This window comes from Denticeps clupeoides, chromosome 4 (assembly GCF_900700375.1).
Source record: "Denticeps clupeoides chromosome 4, fDenClu1.1, whole genome shotgun sequence".
In the NCBI taxonomy this organism is placed as follows: domain Eukaryota; kingdom Metazoa; phylum Chordata; class Actinopteri; order Clupeiformes; family Denticipitidae; genus Denticeps; species Denticeps clupeoides.
In genome coordinates, this window is record NC_041710.1 from 31,349,820 (window position 1) to 31,370,552 (window position 20,733).

Consider the following 20,733-nt stretch of genomic DNA (forward strand, 5'->3'; position numbering starts at 1 on the left):
TGTGCAATGCGAAATTCTGTGTGAACTATCCTCCGTGGTGAGTTAAACACCTCTTTTCGTTAGAAATGTGCACCGTAGAGAGAATTTCTTGTAGATTTACGAGTTTCTGCAGCTGCAGCATAGCCACGAACGCGTTATCCGGCATTGTTGTATGTATGATGCGTTAGGGGTTATAGGTCAGGTTGGAGGTTGGGTTAATAAATCACACGTGGAAAATTCACTATGGAACCTATTTTTGAAAATAACGGTTCTGGGTCTCCAGAAGCGGCAATTCCGTTTGGACGCTAGAGGTGTGAATTCACCTATTTCGCGATTCGATTTGATTGTGATTATCAATGCCTCGATATGAATGAACCATGATACATCCCATAAATATTCTACATGGTCACATTATGTTTTCAAATTCTTGTGTGGATACTTTGATTTGCTAAAATGAGCAGAAAAACTCTGTTTAGTCCTCGCTCACCTAGTATCAGTAGTATATACTGGTAGTTTCTCTGCATGCTTCACAAGATATTCCTCCACCACACCAACCTGTAGCCACAAACGGCAGAAAACCGACCTGGTTCAGACGTCCGTGGCATCAGGGGAGCGTGGACTGAACGCACCATTTTTAATTTTTTTTGCTCACATCAGCTTTTCCTCATTTTCCCGCTTCGTGTGTGTGTTTCAAAATGGTTGAAAGAACATTTGCCCACTTGGATTCTATTAGTAATGAAACGAAATGACGTCACAGCGTGCAGCAGTCAAAATTGACCACAGTGCCAGAACAAGGCCGCCAAGTGGCGTGGCGCGCAGCGTGAAACTTTTACCTGGACCGCGACGGTACTCAAATCAGGCAGCCAGTCACTGCCGGCACTACTTTTTTTTTTATTACATTGTGCCACCGCCAGAAACTCACCAAGCAACGTCATTATGATGTAATCGATTATGTTGTACATGGCATTGACGTAGAATCGTCCGCATCGTGACGCATCGATTCATTTCAACACCCCTAGTGGACGCAGGGCCAGGTCGCATAGAAACGTTCCCGTTTTAGAGAAAAACGGTCTAGTGTGGATGGGGCCTGAAGTGGGGGGGCCTTGGCCGGTGTGTTTGGAGGGTGTCCCAGGGAGAAGGTCCTGGAAGTGGGACACCGGCATGGGGACACCACGTGAACCTAATGAGTTTGTCCCTCGCGGCGAAGACCCAGACGCAGCGGATCATTTAAATCTGAGCGGGGAACCTTAATAAACTGGCAGGTTTTACACGTCGAGTGAGGAGGAGGAGGAGGAGGCCGAAGCCTTTACTTTGATTACCATCCCTGTTGGTGAGATAAGAGGAGCTCAGGCAGAAAATCTCTTCTAAAAACAAAAAGAATGCAGAACTTTTGCATTACCGCAGCAGTGAGCCACGCTTTTCTGCATTTTCTTGGCCCTCCCATCCGACCGCTCTACAAAATTAAAATCCTTCTCAGCTTCCACAACATAGCACAACCTCTACACAACCCAGAAATGTACCAACGGAAGCACACACACACACACACCAACAGCACCACATCTATACAGTACAAATGACGCACAACCAGATCAGCCATTTCGCGTTTTGTGCACGGATGAAGTGCGTATGATGCGACTCGGAAGAAGGAGATAGAGCTGCCGCGTGAAAGCTCGAGTGCACAGGAGGACGACGGCGATGGTAATCAATGACTTGTGAGTGTGTGACAAAGTAATGTCATAGCTTCAGGCTGTTCAATTCCGATACTGAAGAAGACAACTGTTAAAAGTACGGTTGTAAAAAAGTATTTGAGGTATACGTGTAGATGAGGATTAAAGTAAAAAAATCTCTCATGTTTCAACGCAGACACCTGCCGATTATTTATGTGCAATTTTCTTTTATATGTAGGTGCTACATATACAGGTGTATAAAGGAGGGCTCTATGGTACATGGTACAAAATAAAACGACAAACTGTGTTTTTTCTGCGTGCTTCTTTGATTAACAGAATATTTCTTTTTTGGGTCATTTAAAAAGTAAATGCTGTAAATCCCACTCCCAACTCAACACAAAAAGGTAAAATTACAATTTCGTTCCTCTACTGAAATACTACTGCCCATCGAGGAACTTATTCTGTGACGGAAAAAGCCGCACTCGGCATCAACAACGTGACGTGGTGGAATGACAACTGGAGACATGGAGATGGAGGCGACTGTCTGTTCAGGTCCAGGTCACCCCACAAATGCTCCTCAGACCTTAAATCACCGTGACTTATCACCAACATACAGAGAAATTGACGGCCTTCTATGCCACTCTGAACTGTTTTCTCAGACAGAAGTGGTGGGGCCTGCAGCCACCGGTAAGCAATCCGGATCCCAATCCCAATCCGGACGGTTAGGGAGGAAGAAAAGACGGTGGTGGTACCTGGTGGAAGTGCGGCTTGACTGTAATGTATGTATTCTGCACATTTATTACACTGCTGATAAGAGAATAAAAAAATCTGACACACGATAGCCATGTGCATAAATGAGGGTGAAAATAATATTTTAAGGAAAAAAGTTTTTTTTTTTTTTTTTTTTTTATTATTGTAAAATACATTCTAGTTGGCAATTCAGCCAAATTCTGGAATGCACACGTTTATATGAAGAATGAAGATCAGGAACACAGTGTAACTTGCTTCATCCGCAGTAAAAACATGGGCTTTAAGATGTAAGGCAACATTAAGCGAACTGTCAGAGGCAGAAAGCCGCCCCGGCATATTTAATTGCTAAAATGGCTCTCTTATTTATTTATACTTTTAATTTCTTTTCTGAACGTTCCCAGACTGGTTGAACGAACCACCAGCCACCGGTGAAAAGGATACTAATTTACTGCATTATTTACCGCTCGGGCTTTAGCGCTGGACACACGCGATTCTGTCTGCAGGCAGCAACTTATTCAGCATTAAAGTGATTAAACCACCAACGCCAGCGTGCCACCACGTCCACCGTAAGTCGTACTAGAGCTGCACATTATTCACCCGCGCAGACGTGTCTGAGGAGTAAACCACGCTGCGCTTTATTTATGATACGTGCCATCGGGTTATTATTATTAAATTAGATCCTCGACAATGAGAGGTTTGTCGAAATGGCACAGATATCAACTGATAGCCGTACTCCAACAAGAGCCTCATCCTTTAGTTTTAATACAAAAATGAGGGGTTTATCAATAATAAAATGGTTAATAAAGATAGAGGAAGTGTCCGTGCTGCACTGTTATTTCCTGGCAGCCACTTCCTACATTCAATATGTCATCAGCCAGCCAGCCAGCCAGCCAGCGGCGTGTGGGGCTTTACAAACCATTTCCACCGCGAACAAACAGCCCAGTCTTCCAGCTCGGCTCGGCTCGGCTCGGGCGGGGGCAGACGGGGCCACGCCGTCATTTTCCACACCTTCCTCAAACAGAAGACACTTCCATCCGAGTCCGGTTAACTATTCCTGCCCCTGCAAAAGCTTGCACTTCCCAATTTAACGGAACCCTCTCTTCCGTCGGCAGATCCGGCCGCCACGCCTCGACACCGGTCCAGCCGCTCAGCCCGACCTCCATGTCCAGGGACAATTTGTTCTTTAGGGACGTTTAGTTCTGTTTCCAGGCTCTGTCCAGGGAATCGAGCGTGCACGAGCGAGGCGTTCCCGGCTCGAATAAATCCGGACACCGGCAGCGCCGGACGGAAGGACAATGGGCCTGACAAAGACGCCGCCGCCGCTGGGACCGCCGCTCAATTTAGAGCAGGTCGCAGTGGTCAAGCCCCGTCAATTAACGGACCTTTCGGAATCGGCCCGCCGTTTAGCGTCGGGGAAAATGTACCGACCACTAGCGTGATGGAACCCGGCCGCAGGTACCCGTCACCGTCACTGCGGGTCACCAATCCTCTCCACGGCCGCGGCATCATCTTATTCTTTCTTTTAGTGGTCGTAACGACTGTGATTGAAACAAACTAAGAAAAATGCTAAATAAATAAATGAATTGTGAAGGAGGGAGCCACAGACGCCGAAATATCGGCCAGGTCCCGTGGCACCGCGTGCAACTTATAGCGCGAGTGTCAGGAACAGTGACAGGCCTGCTAATGGGATTTTTTTTTTTTTTTAAATGCTTCCATGACAATTTCCTTAATGATAATGATAGCATATTTTTGTGTCACATTACTAAGTGTTAATGAGCGTTCCGGCATGGACCATTAGTTTAGGGCGATACTGGAGTCACATTTTACAAACGATCATTTCATTATTTACACACCTCACCTTTTTTTTTTTTTTTTTGCAATCGTGAGAAAATATGTAGGACCCGCTGGAAAATCCATCTTTTGCATGAAGGCCCTCTGTGCTGTAAAATTAATCAAAATGATGATATTATTTAACCCGACTTTAACAGCACATTTCCTCATAAATTGCTCCTTCCTGATGAAACTCTCCAGGGAGTTTCGGTACAATAGCATCATTTATAGCGCTCAGGCAGCGCAAAGCGGTGAGCAGCACTTTCAAAGAAACTCCTGTTAACACGAGTCCGCCTCAAACACACACACACACACACAGATGACTGTACTTCAACACGCTTTTTTTCCCCCAAAATTTACTCTGGCCGAGGAAGTTCTGTAGAAAAAAAAAAAAAAAAAAAAAAGTTATGTAGGGTTGCATTTTACTGATCTGAAAGAGCATTACAAAAGGACATTTGCAATTTTACAAAATCCACAAAAATAAATTGGCTGATTAGAATTAAAAAAAAAAGAAAATTCCAATTGGTGCATGAAGGAAACAGAAGAGAGAGAGGGAGGTTGAGGTGGGTCGTCTGTATTTACTGCAGCCATTAGAGCCCCTCCCGCGTTTCCCGGGGGGGAGGGGACAGAGGGGACGGTGGGGACGGTGGCATTACGATGGGCAGGACTGTGTAAATGTCAGCGGCCGGCCAGCGTGTTTGCATATAAGCGGATGATGTATGGCGCCGTGCGGTGGCATTTATTCCCTGAAGCAATAACGCGGCCGCGCTCTGCTCACACACTTAATTGAGACGGGACCGGTGACACCGCGCCTTCGTCCCAGGGAGCGCGCCGCAGCCTCGGCCTCAGTCGCATCTGTCAGCGCGCCGAGGACATCATCCCGCCAAAAAAAAAAAAAAAGGCCCCTTCAACAGGAGGGTGCCAGCCCCGGCCGGGGCCAGCGTCTCAACCACGGCTCCTTTATTAGGGCTGACGTCAACGCGGTGACACGGTGACAACGCAGCCACGGTGTCACCATCCGCAAAAAATGACTCTCACAGTGAAAGGTCAGAAACAGCGTTGAGTTTCCGACCCTCCAAAAAACCCGGCACCATAAGTTACCGGCGACCTCCCTTTACACCGAAAACACACACGCTCGGCAGCAGAAGGCCGCTTCGTCACCGTTTGGTCCTTATTGACTCCTGTCCTCTGGCCCCAGACGTCTTATTTGCCGAGTGTCCTTGATGAAGTGGGGCCGGTGTAATGGTCCCCCTCACCGGGCGGCTTCCGAGGAGCAACTCGGACCTCAAGCTGAGGACGTGAAATTGGGGACAATTCATTTGCTGGGAAGAAAAAATAAAAAACACGAGGCTCTCCAAAAAGGAGCGGAAGTGCACACTTCGGCAGGACGGGACACTTGTCACCCGGGGTCAAAGGGCAGCGGGCTTGTTTGTCTTTTTTTTTGTTGTTATTTACTCTCCGGAACGCGGTCACGTGACGCGACGCGCCGCCACAAACCCGCCACATTCCGCCAGACCGCCAATAAACTCCCGAAAGTGTCTCTCCGTTCTGACATTGATCGACAATTAATGCATACATACATTTACAAAAAAAAAAAATGTAAAAAGACATTTTGAGAAATTACCGCGCGTGGTTTCAACCGCAGCTCCGATTTGGCGAGTCCGACGCGTCTTTGCGCAACGACCGAAAGCCACAGTTGCGAATAAAATGAAAAGCGAGGAAGGAAGGAGGGAAGGAAGGAGGGAAGGAAGGAGGGAGGGGGCGGCAGAGGGAGCGAGGGAGAGAAAGCGCCGGTTCGCGGGGGTCTCGGACCCGGTAGCATGCCGTAGGATGCGCGCCGGAGCCCACTTACCTCTCAGGGATCTTGGCTTCGCCTGCTTGCGGCGCGACATCCTACAGAACCGCGCTGAACTTGGCCGGACAGACCGCGCCGATACCGGCTGATACCTGCTCTCCGCCGGGCTCTCAAGCTAAACCATCACCGGGCTGCTCGGTGCCTGGCTGGCTGGCTGCTGGCTGCTGGCTGGCTGCTGGCGGCTTTTTCTCTTTTTTTTTTTAGTGTAACTGCGGCACCGGGCAAAGTGTCAAAATCTCAATCCCGTCCTGCGGATCCATCTCCGAGCGATAAACGATAATAATGGTAATTTCGACTTTTTTTTTTTAAACAATCGCAATCGCGCCAGCAAACGCCTGCCGAGAAAAGCAAAAAAAAAATCGCCGCAAAATAAAATAAAAGGCAAAAAAAAAAAAAAAAGCGCGACTTTTCCCCCTCACGTAGCCAACTGTCAGGCGGTAAAAGTCATTTTTCGCGTCTCTCTCCCCGCGCCCGGCAGCTAATCGCGGGTTCGGCTCCGAATCTGGACTAAAACTCCGCGGCTAAATGGCTTTAAAAAAAAAAAAAAAAAAAAAAAAAAAAAGAGGGTGAAGTAGCGGAGAGAAGACGTGAGCTCCCTCCTCATCACAAACCTGCAAGGTCTTGGACTGCGCTGTCGCTCCGGTAGTCCACATAATAATGGAAAATGGAAGCAAGGCCCCCAAAGCCATCAGGATGGCTCCAGAGGGGGCCTCTACCCCGCAGGGACCCGCTCTGTACGTAATCACTGAGGAAATCATTGTCAGCCTGCCTGCACTCACACACAGACAGAGAGGCATGATTAAAATCCGCGGGGCCGCCGCAAGATGCGGATGCCTGGATCCGCGGCGCGGCCGGATCGGGAGTCGCCAGTCGGCTCTCCGGCAGACGGATTGGTCCCCCTTCTGGCAGAAAGGGCTTTTTTCTCTCTTTTTTTTTTATTTCTCTCTCTCTCTCTCTCCCTGCCATGTTCCACGCACCGAGGTTCTAATGTTCTGGTTGCTCTTGATTGCGAAAAATATTAACTTAATATAGCCCTGCGCCTGCCTGGGCTGGACGTTCCGTTCATTAAAGTCAGGGCCTGTGTGTTTGAACGTGAGGTCGCCGGAATGTTCCGGAGCATTCCCACCTCTCTCTCCTGCCTCGTTATGCCGGAGCTTGTGCCATTAGACCCTCGGAATGTCCCCCGCTGTGGGCACCTTACCCCGGAGACACGCAGCTCAGTTCTGTCTCGAATCTCTTCTGGGACTTCTTCTGTGTTGTGGGGATGCGGGAGAAATGTTTGGAAATGGCTGACGGTGACTGAAGTAACAGTTTAGAACACGCATGGTGATCAACACTTCTGCCCCACTGGTAGTAGCCTAGTGGTAACACACTTACTACCATTGTGTCCCTGAGCAAGACACTTAACCCTGATTGTAAGCTACTGATTGTAAGTTGCTCTGCATAAGGGCTTCTGATAAATGTAAATGTGAATATAAATGTAAATGCTCAAAGCACCCAGAACCCTGACCTCTGTCACCTGCCGTGACAAGGCAACCCTGGCCTGTCACTCACCTGGCCTTCCCTTCCATCATTAGGAATGCTGCCGCCACGGCCCTGCCGGCCTGAAACGCAGCCGCACAGAGGAGAGGAGCGTCGTAAGTTACGAACCATCAGAACCCTGACCAAGACCAGCCCTCACGGCCAGCAGAGGCCTAAATTCTGCCATGCAGGGTCCTTTCAGGCAGTCCCACCAAAATTATATACTGTACTCTGCATACGTTTTAGTGAATTTAATTAAATGTTTTTCATCTTTCCATTTCGGGAAATGTTCCAGAAGTTCTACATCTAAAAATGTAGAACAATAATAACAAAGATTAAAAAGTGAAAGTGGTAACGAACAATCTCCTACAAGCAAACGTCTACGGATGGAGAACAATATTGTATTGCAGCTCAGAGAACAGCAGGAGAACAGATTCCCGTTCTCTCCACATGTCATGTCATTGTTTCATGGAAATAAAGAAATTCTGCAATAAAAGGTTTGGGTAAATCAATATTTGATCAATGTTTGACATGCTGGGATTTGTAAACTAAATTGCTTGCAGCTTAGATGAACAGTGGTTTTGTTTCACTGGTTTGTATTGGCTTGTATTGTATTGGTATGTGTACGGTGCACACAATGCCACCACCTTGTTAAGTTCTGCAGAGGTATTCATAATAAATTATAAAATAAATTCACCTCCATTGTCTGCTTGTTATTATGAGTAATATTATAGACTATACTGGTATTTGTTTTGTAGAAGGTAACTAAATAAATTGTACAATTACGTGCCTACAGTCACAAGCTAAACATTATATATAGCAATATTGTAAAATGCCTTTAATCAAATGATGAATTTCTTTAGCATTCAGTTTAGGTTCAGTTGTGCTGCTTTCAGTAAGTATAGCTTAATTCAGCTCACGCTGCTTATTCCCAAGAAACACAATTTTGTAAATTAATGACATAATCATACATATATTGTTGTTGTTATTACTATTACTACCATGTAAACCAGTGTCGGGATGCAGCCATGGAAGCCTTCGAATGGTGGTGAGTCCAGTGTGGTGCTGATTCCTGGATTTGAAAATGGTGTTGAACAGGAGTTTGTATCTTCTGTTTAATACAATGGTCTGCAAAGTAATACACAATCATCAGAATGTGTAGATGAAGTGGCCATATATGTATATATATCACAAAATAATAGCACCTATGGAACCTGCAGAGTTCCCATCTTGAGTTCTGTTATTCTGGTTTACTTTCTGGTTGAGAGGCATGCTGCAGTTTAGATAGAAATATGGAAAAGAACAAGGCTGGGCGCACGGTTCTGTGTCAGAAAGATGTCTGCCTGCAGTCTTTTTTCACCCAAAATTCTTGTGGACACTACAAGAAACATTTGGGGGTGGTAGTAGCCTAGTGGGTAACACGCTCGGTTATGAACCAGACGACCCAGGATCAAATCCCACTTACTACCATTGTGTCCCTGAGCAAGACACTTAAGCCTAAGTTTCTCCAGGGGGAACTGTCCCTTTAAGTACTGATTGTTCTACTGATGCTGTAAATGTAAATGTAAATTTGCTGAATGTACTTGTTGCTTACCACTATTCCGCTACAAATATCTTTTCTCCAAAAAGGAATCAAATGATCGAGAACGTAAATCAATAGTCTTTGTCTCTACTGGATTGCCATAATATTAAAATGTTATTTAGTGTATGGTCCAGGTAGTGATTTTTTTAATAGTTCCTGTTCCTTGACACATCTTCTGGTGTCCCGGCCTATCCCTGCACCTCAGTGCCTGGCCTCATCCACCATCTGCCTATCCATTCTGGTGATCCCCAAATATAAATCAAACTTGTATTTTCTACATATTTGGATTAGCGTCTCCTTCTGTAGAAGCACCACACTGTCCAGTCTGAGGACTCATATTGTTGGAGCCTTAAGTTTGTTTTTTAAAAAGTGAAAGTGAAGTAATTGTCAATCCCAGCACAGCACACAGTGACACAACGAAATGTGTTCTCTGCTTTTAACCCATCATCCTTGGTGAGCAGTGGGCAGCCATGACAGGCGCCCGGGGAGCAGTGTGTGGGGACGGTGCTTTGCTCAGTGGCACCTCAGTGGAACCTCAGCTGATCAAGATTCAAACTGGCAACCTTCTGAATATGGGGCCGCTTCCTTAACCACTAGGTCACCACTGCCCTAGAAGTTTTGACATAACTGATTGTATTCACTAATGTTGAGGACAATGGGAAAGTCTATTCACAGTGAAAATCCCCAAAAATGGGAATTGTAGATCTCTATCAACCCAAGATCATCAGTACAAACAACTGCATTACAATGCATGTTATTGAGAGGTGTTTCACTAAGGAGACCTGTCACTCTCAGCTGAGCATCACCAGTGTCACTGTCTAGAGTCAAGAGCTCTACGCTGCCATGGACAAAGAAAGAAGCCCTGCTCTAAAACCAACACCTTCAAGCGCAAATGAAATGAGCAGCTGCCCACATTGACAAGCCAAAATCTTTGTGGCAAAAAAGAAGTTGCTGGGCAACAATGACAATATGTATATCTGAGGGAGTGAATGTGAGGGTTCGCCAACACTTGCCAAGTTCTCCCTAAACTCTTTTCTAATAATGCTCTTTCAAGTGCACCCTCGGCTAGTGGTCGCGTATCTGTATCTCACATCAGTACACAAGACACCGTAAAATGCACAACAACCGAGCGGAGACAGGACACTGAAAGGACACAGTTATACTAAACATAACAAGCGCACACAATCAGAACACAATTTTCATACTATGTATGACTATGTATGTGACAAATAAAATTTGAATTTGAAATTAGGAACACGCACAGTGAACATGAAACTCTGGCCTGGAGCACGGAACCGGAGCACTCCAAAAAGTCAGTATCTTGAATGCATCCCAAAACATCATCATCAGATTCTGGTCTGCCCAGGTAGCGTAAGTGCCTGCCAGAAGGTTCCCAAAACATCATCATCAGATTCTGATCTGCCCAGGTTAGTGCCTGCCAGAAGGTTCCTCAGCTCTGCTTTGTTTTCACCCTTTTAGACTGTTGCGAATTTGGATGACAGCACAACCAGTGGCTGTCTGCTTTACCTATTAAACTAATAATAGAACATAAAAATTCAGAAATGCTCACTTTTACTCATATATTCATGTGGGGGAGCAGCATAGAAGTCAGCAAACTTGAATCTCTGGCTAAATCTTTAATGTAAGATAAGATATTACTACTAATAACAATAACATATTTTATTTAATATATCTGAATAATTAAAAAGCGCTGCATCATAGAAGCAAGAGAAACATTTGAAACTGAATTAAGAGCTTTATATTGTACTAAAAATCTTTAAACTGTGCACAAACAGTGGTGCTCTCAGGGGGTTGGGGAGGGTGTTCCACAGGCGAGAGGCCTGATTGCCCATGGCGCCCATAGAGTTTTGTCCTTGGTGGTTGGAGGTGATTTGACTAATGCATTTCAGCGTGATATAATTCTAAATTAAACTTTTTAAAATCGTGCAGTTTTATAAAAGTTGTGCGTGTAGTGGAATGATTTCGTAGCGACACTTATGGAAGCAAGCGGCTGCAAGCATTCAGGTTGGTTGTGTAGTAATAGAAAGAAAGAAGAAATGCATCTCCGGGAAATATTTACTTGTTTGTTTGTAAGTTGATGGAATTAAGTATTGTTTTTCTTGTTTGAGATCTGTCACTGCAAATCGCCGCGAGCGCAAGCATTTTGTCTGATGCAACGTGAGATTTGAAGAGCCTAACTGGGAACTTATGACCTACATAGTTGCAGGTAACATTTGTACTTTTATTACATCTAATTTCACAGTTTTTCGGGACACCTTTAAATCCTGACAGGCGCTTTCTTCTTTCGCGCCACGCTCCCCACCCACCAGCTGCCAAACAATGTGCACAAAAGAGCATGTAAACAAGAAAGCCAGTCAGGGGCGGCGTGATGTGCTTTATTGGCGCATTCAAAGCTGAGCAGACTACAGCGTTGCATGTAAACATTTATTTGTAGGTGCTTTCGTTCACTTTCATTCGCGTCTGTTGTCTTCTCCTGCACCCCAGTCCCAGCGCTCTGTCAAGCTGTTTTCCCCAAATTTGAACCCCCTCTGTACCCCCCCCCCCCCCCCACACACACACACACACACAACCTACTCCCCGTCCGCCCTCAGACATCCATGCACAAACACACAGAAAGAGAACACAAAGACAAACAGGCGGAGACAAACACGGCCCGCTCCCCCAGCTCCGCGCCGCTGTTTTGCTGCTTTCATTAGCAACAAAGTCGGAGAGGGCCCCGGCAGCTCGGCGGTTCGAACTCCGCGGCAACGCCTGTCATGTGCGGTGGGTGCCGGCGCCACTCCGAAGACCAGGAGGCGCCGCGGCAGCCAGACAGCTCGGCTTCTCCGCAGGGACAGCTACTGTTTGGAACATATACTTTTCTGTGTGTGCAAATTGACACGTTGGTGATCAAAAATCAGACTGAGATGATCAAGAATATGAAACGTGTGACTTCAAAGAGAGAACGGAGAACAGTGACACGTCGGCCTATGGGAAGAATACTGATGAGTTTCGGTTGCAGGTGAGAGTGATGTAATTGCGAAAAGAGACACAACGCAGGCATCACAACTCGTCCTGCCTTGTGTGATGTGCATTAAGATCTCATTTCCAGTTCAAACCTTCTACGCACCTACAAACAGCCATCACATGCACATCACCGGATGGTGTGAGCATGAATGTGGGAGGTTCCATCTTTACTCTGTCCCAGTCGCTTCTGACAGTGTCTGTGCCCTGACCACGGTGGTAGACCACCCTGACACATCCTTTCTTAACTTGCCTAATTCAATAGTTTTTATTGTTATATATTTAATGTAAAATATTTATGAAATTATATTTATTTTAGTTAAATAATACTTTTCTTTTTTCTGATTCATTAGAATTCATTAGTGGGGCAGTGGTGACCAAGCAGGTAAGGATGTGGACCCGTAATCAGAAGGTTTCCGGTTCGAATCGGGCCAAGCAGACCTTCCTCTTTAGAGAATATTTAGATTAATGTGTAACTTTCTTATTGTTATAAGAAATGACTTATCTATAGAAACTACAACAGAGCATGTTGTAAGTCGCTCTGGATAAGGCCGTCTGCCAAATGCCTTAAATGTAAATGTAAATGCCAAGGTGCCACTGAACAAAGCACCGTCCAAACACACTGCTCCCCGGGCGCCTGTCATGGCTGCCCACCAAGTGTGATGGTTAAATACAGAGGACACATGTCATCGTGTCACTGTGTGCTGTGCTGCAGTGTTTCACAATGACAATCACTTCACTTTCAAATATTGAATTTTATTGCATAATTATATTATAACTCACAGAAATAACTGACAGGGTAGTACAGGGTAGCATGTTGGAGTGACGTGTGTTCTGGGGGTCATGTTTCTGTGAATGAAGACGGCAGAAGTGAAACTGGCCACAAGTCTCGTGCCACAGGCCACAGAGTGAGCGGTCATACTGTAAGACCAGAGGCAGCGAGTAAACCTGATGCAGTAACACATGTGAGCATTCTGAATGGAGAGGAGCATGTGCTGGTGCCCTGCCTACCCATAATTCTCTGCTGTGCCAGCGCACCACCCAGGTTTTGTGGCTGCCCTGTCTTAGCTTGTTTGTGTTTTTGCATGTGACCCCGGCCTAGCTGCGAAGTGCCCGTCCAAAATAAACTTATTTCAGTGTGAAATAATGATTGCTGAAGGCCTATTAGTGAGCTGCTCTTACAAGACCCCGGCGTGCCCCCACACATACGAAAAACGATAATGCATTTCTGCGGTCTGCCAATTACACATATTCGGCCGGGCTGGGAGCTCACACACACACATGCACACTTGACTTGCCTCATTAAAACTCATCTACTACAACTTTGAGATGTGAATATGTCCCTCGAGGGGCGGCTCTGTATTCATCTGCGAGATTGCTGAGCGCTTCTCCGTGCTCGCTGCCTGTTCATAATTACCACACTGCCTCAGACGCCCGACCCTGAGAGGGAGGCCTGCTCATGGGGGGCTCGCGCAGCCCCAGCCCCTTTGTCCAGGACTCCAGGGGAGTGACCTGCTGCGTCTGCTCGCTCCAGCACCACCTACACTGGGCGCGTAGGGTGGACGCAGAGCGGCCCTCTCCAAGCTCCGGAGCCAAACTCTTCCTGCTTGGGAGAAAAGAGAAGAGGAATAACAAACAGTGTGTTGCTCAGGGCTTAAAACATGCAACTTCTGTTGAAGAACGGAGTCAGAAACCAACGTTCTGCTCGTAATCTGGAATTAACAGGATTCACCCTTCCAACGTCCCCGCACTCTGCGCTGACGGTCATTGTTAGCATCGCTGTTGGACATGTGGCTCGGGCCGATCCGCCGCGACCTTCCAGTTGGACGCCTCCGCACACCCGCGCGTTTCCCGGGCCAAGCTGTCCCGCCGAGCAGCTCCCACTCCAGGTCATTAGCGCGCCGGCATCACCGGGCGGGCCAGCGCGAGAGGAGAGGGACTCCTGGCACCGCCGCCGCCGCTGTGCGAAGTGACATCCAGGCCTGGCTGATCTATGGGGCTGGGGAGACGCTGCCCTTGCTCTGGGTCTCCGGGAAAAGGAAGGTCCTGGCAGCCTGTCCCCGGCACGCCAACGCGCTAATGCCAACACACGAACGCCGTACGCCACATATGACATTCAGACCACAGTAAAGCTTTTATCCGCAGTGCGTTTAAGGCCTTCGGAATAACTCATTAGCCGCCTTATCAGCAATGGCCTCCGAGCTTCTGTCTCTAAATGACTCCAACTCTCACAAGGTTAAGATTTGTAATTAATGGGCGTAATGGCTTGGGCGAGCGATCGATGCTAATCACTGTTATTAGCCAGAATTATATTTATCGCGGTACTGCACTTGAAGATGCTACTTTGTGATGGCGGCCAGAGAACCCATGTCCCACTTCCAAAAATGACAAGCCCGAGCACACTATCGGCCTCAGAGGCGAGGAGATGGCGCCCCGACTTCGCTGGGGGAGCGGCCGCTCCGCGAGGCTTTAATCTGGGAGAGAGTGATTCATTGCGCCGCGTCCGCGTCTCATTAGCACTGTGTCGTAATGAGCCGCTTTAATCAGGCCACCGGTCGCAGCTTCCATCAGTAGCGCGCTGCGTGGCAGCGCCTTTATCTCTCGGAACATTCCGGAACGTCGTTCCGGCTCACCTCAAGTGCAGTTTACACGTCGGCTCTGACATACGAGCGGCGCTCAGACTGCTGAGCTCGAGATTTTCCCGATTCTTCTCATTTTGTCTAACAGGGACGTTGCATTTAGTTTAACAGATGTTTGTTTTGGCCGAAGCTGTCGGGCGCAATGTACAGTTCTACCTCAGCTTTTTATTGGGTCCCCGTCTGAGGTTTCTAAATGAGTCACATGAGCGCGCCACAGTCTATGGGCACTTTATACCAGGACCTTTCTTTTTTAGCATCATCTGTATACTGAGTGCAGTATATGTACTATTTTTAAGTATTGTGTTAATGAGCCGTGATGCGGTTGTGTACGTGTAGGTGTGTAGACAGACTGTGTGTGAATCAGTGTGTCCATTTACAATCTCACAAATGTCCAGGCTTTTTAATGCATCTGCAATCAAAAAAAATTTCCCACTGATATTCACATATTGATATTCACTGATATTCACAAACCCATTTTTTTACTGGTTTTCAAATTCAACCGGTAATCAAGATATAAGGCTGAAGGAATTTATAATTCCACCTCTGTGAGATTTAACTGCATCAAATTCAACGCCATTTCAATGAATTGCAACATTACAATTTTAAATGGAAAAAAAAATGTCCATTGTAGATGGTGAGCAACAACCACATTTTAATACTTTTAAAGTCTTTATCCTCAAACCCTACAAACCAATTGTGTGGGTACATGCTCTTCTCCTCCATAAAGCTTCAGTCCTTTTCTACCTAGTTCTCTCTCCATCATCCTCCCTTTCACGCTCATTTGTATTCCCTCTCTCTCTCTCTGAATCTTCTTCAGTGTCTCTGACCGTACCCCTCCTTCTTTCTCCCTCATTTTTCTTCTTCTCCTCCCCCTCCCTCTCCCTGGTCCCTCTCTCCTCTCTATGGGCTACACCAGCCCAGGCCACAGTGACTGTGTTAATTAAAGGAAAAGGTTAATGCACGAGGGGACAGGATCTCCGGCGTCAGGAGCAGCTGTCCTGCCGGCGTCCAGCAGGAGGGCAGAGCTGAAGCCCGGCTGGCACCCAGAGAGGAGGGATCGGGAGAGGGGCGCGGGCGGCAGGGTGGAGCCGCTGCTGGTTCTGGGGCTCAGGGGGCATCTCGGATTCTACCGAGGATCTTCCTGTTAGGGCTCATCTGTTCATCTGTCCTCTCGCGCGGCACCTGCGCTTTCTCATCTCGCCCAGCTGTCAGACCGGGGCCGAGAACACGTCTCTTGTAGAAAAATGTATTCAGACCCCGGTGTGTGAAACCAGCCTTTGTGCTGAAAGGTGAGGGCAGCTGCCTCCGCTCTCTGCCCAGCCTCCTGATAATGTCTGGCTGAGCCGTGTGGTGCTGAAGGCAGCAGGGTGGTATATTACAATCAACAGAAGACATGGCTCCACTCTCAACACTGCCAGCCATATATACAGATCCATATATATATATATATATATATATATATATATATATATACACACACACACACACACACACACACACACACACACACACACACACACAGATTTTACTACAAATGTAAGGAATGGACCTGTGGTGGCTTAAGATCAGGTCTTTGTTGACCTGGTCCATGGTCCAAATTAACACACAAATTTGATTATTCCAACCTGTACAAAGGTGTTGAACAGAGTAGCTAGGTGCACTCAGGAAATAGTAAATATATAATACGGATTTATACTGATATATATTAATAAATGGTCCAATTTGTGAATAGACCATGTGACCATGTACATTGTAAAGAGGAACGCAAAGTGTCAGATTCTTTAACAGCCACAGTTTAAGTTGGCGCCAAATCACTGTGTTGATAACCTTAATTAATTTCAATAAACACTTCAGGCATCATCAACAAACAAGAGCAGCTCGCTCTCTCTCTCGCTTTTTTTTTTCTCCTTCCCAAATAAGCCGAGGTAATTACACATCCGAGGGAAGAGCGGAGGAAAGCTTTCCCAGTGGAGCCCAGTTTGGTTTATGGATTTGCCCCTGGACTGAATCCCAAGGGACTCACTAACAGCTTGAATTTCAAGGTTTTATGTCTCTAACAAGGCGTTAATTGCCAAGGTAACATAGCATAATCGGCCGACCATTACAGTGTGCCGCATCCACAGCAGCCAAGGCCTGAGCAAACAAGACCAACATGTCTACATGAGGATGAAGAGAGGCTACTGAGCGTGGGAAACTCATCGAACGGATGCTTCGCTTTGTACAGTATGCTGTGCTTTATTACAGGTCATGTATTTTATGTGTATGAGTTAAGAAAACGTGACTGATCGCTTGGTCCGGTTGTCAACATCAGAAAATTTGCATTTTTCTTATTGACCAATATCGACCAATCTTATCGACCAACGGGGCAGTGGTGGCCTAGCGGTTAAGGAAACGGTCCCATAATCAGAAGGTTGCTGGTTTGAATCCCGATCCGTCAAGGTTTGGGATTCAAGCCACTGAGCAAAGTACCGTCCCCACACACTGCTCCCGGGCGCCTGTCATGACTGTGCTGCAGTGTGTTACAATGACTTTCACTTTCATATAGGTCTGTCATGATCCGGTCCGGCAGGGGTTACTCCGGGTCCGGAGTTTGGACCGGAGTTTCATATTAGTCTTGTGTAATGTTCCCTGATCGTGTTCACCTGTTGTAGAATTCAATGAGTGTATAAAGCTGCCCTGTTGTGCCTGTTCGCCGTCGGGTCAGTGTCTGGTGATGTTCCCTTGTCTTATCAGTTATGTATTAAACCCTCATTTTGTGACATCATGCGTATGCGTCCTTCTTCCTCGCCATGTCCAGCCGTCATGACAAGGTTACATAAAACCAGCTTTGTAAGTTGTGATCATTAGAAGGATGTTCCTTATGCCTGTTGACACACATCAAATTTAATCTATGATATTTTCTATGGCTGTGTGTGGTGCTCTAATGTGGTAATCGCATCTAGACTGCTGATAGACCCTTATCAATGAATGAATATGTCATGTCTACAGATTTCATTTTGCCCCTGAAAGCAATGCTTCAGTGGCCTAGCAGGGAAGGAATTGGACGTGTCATTGTAAGGTTGCCGGTTGTGAGGTGGCACTGAGCAACGCACCGTGATCACACACTGTTCCTCAGGCACCTGTCATGGCTGCACACTGCTCACCAAGGGTGATGGTTAAATACAGAGGACACATTTCACTTTGCACTGTGTGCTGTGCTGTGTTTCACAACGACAATCACTTCACTTTCACTATTCCAGACTAACAGATGATCAATCGACAGAATCATAAGCACACATATTAGTCAAATAACGTGCTGAACAATGATTGCCGTTCCGTCCATGGGTGGTGCAGCTTTATATAATGAGATTTTTAGAACTGCCTACTTATGTCTATATGCTAGCATGTCTTCAAATGCTGCATACTTAAATAAATGTATGCAGCATTTGTACACAGGATTGTACACCTGATGGGCTATGACAATGCACAGGTATTTTTTACACGCGATCATTAAAAAATATATATATTATAAAACCTTTGTTATGGACTGATGTACTTGAAACCTGTAGCTTTCATACTTCCTGAAATAAGACCACATCATTAAATAAACATTAAGAAGTTTAACTGTACAAGTTCTAACATAACATTGTAACATTTCTTCATTATATTAAACTTTTTTAGTCATAATAACATCACCACACAATCCAGAGGAGCAATTCTGGCATGTTGTCATTTAAAAGTGAACACTGTGTTCAGCACACCACAGAACAGAAGGCCCAAAATCATAATGGGCAATAAAGTCTTTATTTTCCATTGATGGACTGAAATGAACCGGTTTTTATAGCAGCGTGAACATGAACATATTGGCCACGGACACAAATTGTAATTGTTTATAATATTTAGTCACAGTCGCTCATTAAGGGGATGTTCCAGGTCTTTTCCAACCTAATTTCTGAGCATGCTGCCATTCGGCTAACACGAGCCCACACAGCACCTGTCATGAGATAAGACAGATAATGGGCAGAGATTCGTTTATGCACAAAAATTTAAAGCCTGAACTCATAGCACACGACAAAACAATCATCTATTTCTAAAGTCCTGTTCTCAGAAATGCAGTAAATTGAAATTAGGTAGGCACAGTTTTAAAAAGTCGCTGTGTGAATATTGTGGACAACTGAACCACGGGTGCTGAGATGGGCTGGAGGTTTTAGACCCTGATGGTTCAGGATTTTGACAGATATTGAAGTTTCTATTAAAGCATTTAAGTAGAGAGCAGCAGTCCTAGATGACATGAAGATACTTCCACATTTTTAAAAAAAGTACAAGTATGATAATGCTTCAAATTGAAGAGAAAACCAGAACTACTCAATTTTATCCTGGATTTTGTAGCAGTTGTAGCAGTTAAGGGATTTTGATGATGGTGATCCTCAAATCTTCCTCACCGCTGTGAGGTTTTGACCTTATAATGGGGAAAATGTCAACTTGGTGTCATGATCCTGGTCATTTCCCAGCGCTCCGGTCCCATGCATCCTTCACCAGAGTTTTATGTTTGCTTTGTCTTGCGTTTTTGATTATCTTCAATGTTTTAATCTGTGATTGATAGTGTAAATGTCCGTGTCATTCTGTCATTCTTCATTTTGCCTTTTCTTTGTGAGTATACTAATGTCTGTGTATGGGCCCACCAGTTTCCAAAGCTAAAACCAAAGGTTAAAGAAAGACAACAGTGAGTTTTCTTTTCACTGCCACACAGAACCCGAGTTTTATGGACATTCATTTACATTTACATTCATGGCATTTATCAGACGCCCTTATCCAGAGCGACTTACAGTCAGTAGTTACAGGGACAGTCCCCCCCTGGAGCAACTTAGGGTTAAGTGTCTTGCTCAGGGACACAATGGTAGTAAGTGGGATTTGAACCTGGGTCTTCTGGTTCATAGGCAAGTGTGTTACCCACTAGGCTACTACCACCCTGTGTCAGTGTCATATTAGATAGAGCTGCACGCCATGGTCTCCAAAAGTACTCCTAAATACATTTCTTCAGAATAAATATAACTCTAATGGTGTGTCAGTCTGAATTTCAATAGTTTATGGCTTCCCCACAGGTATCAATGTTAGCTGAAGAGAATTCGAGAAATGTAAGTGTAATTGTTGTAAACAGTAATTTATCTTTCTCGTCGTCCATCTAATTTCCTCAAAAGAAGCAGCCTCCTGCAGCCTCGATGCGAAGAACAAAATAACATGAGCAAATCCTAGTGTCAGGATTGACTGCAGCTGGGCTCATCACCTGTGCCCAATCCGAACAGCGCATAAAAGCCAGAGATTTCCGCCCCTTCGGGAGATTTCTGCCCCTTTTAGTGAACTTGACCTTCTGGCAATCGGCACACGCCTGCGGGTTTGTTTGTTTTCTCCCCCTTTATTCCCCGTTTATTGGCCACCGTGCCGTTGTTTATTTGTGTTTATTGTTTATTTATAAATAAGCATGCCCCGCCTCTGCGCTTCCTTCTCCCGTCAGCTCGCGGTCGTGACACCTAGACTTGAATATACTTAATTTTGAGTATTTTAGATTCATTTGGAGTAGCCAGCACTCTACTTCAGAGACTGAAATACTTTATATTTTATAAATGCTCTTTGTTTCCATTTTGTTGGTCTATTCATAGTGCAATTATTCATAGTGAATGAGAGAAGCTAGTAGTAGTAGAGAAGTAATTTTCTTTTTTCCCTGTAACCTGTCACAGCCACAGTGCTCAAAGAGCCCACCCCCTATGATCTCCACTCCGAGAGGAAACAATGTGCTCACAACTGTACATCCACGGGAGCGTGCTTCAAAGTAAGTGGAAGAGGATCCGGTCCCAAGTCCCATGACCTCCTTATAAAAACTAGTGCAACTCTCCTGACAGGCTCTGGCTG

At 45.9% G+C, this 20,733-nt stretch overlaps 1 pseudogene; it reads right to left on the reverse strand.

Moving 5' to 3' along the window:
* The window catches only part of LOC114787901 (zinc finger protein 521-like), a 52,716-nt pseudogene extending 46,347 nt beyond the window's left edge, over positions 1-6,369 (reverse strand).
* Positions 6,370-20,733: the final 14,364 nt, after the last annotated feature.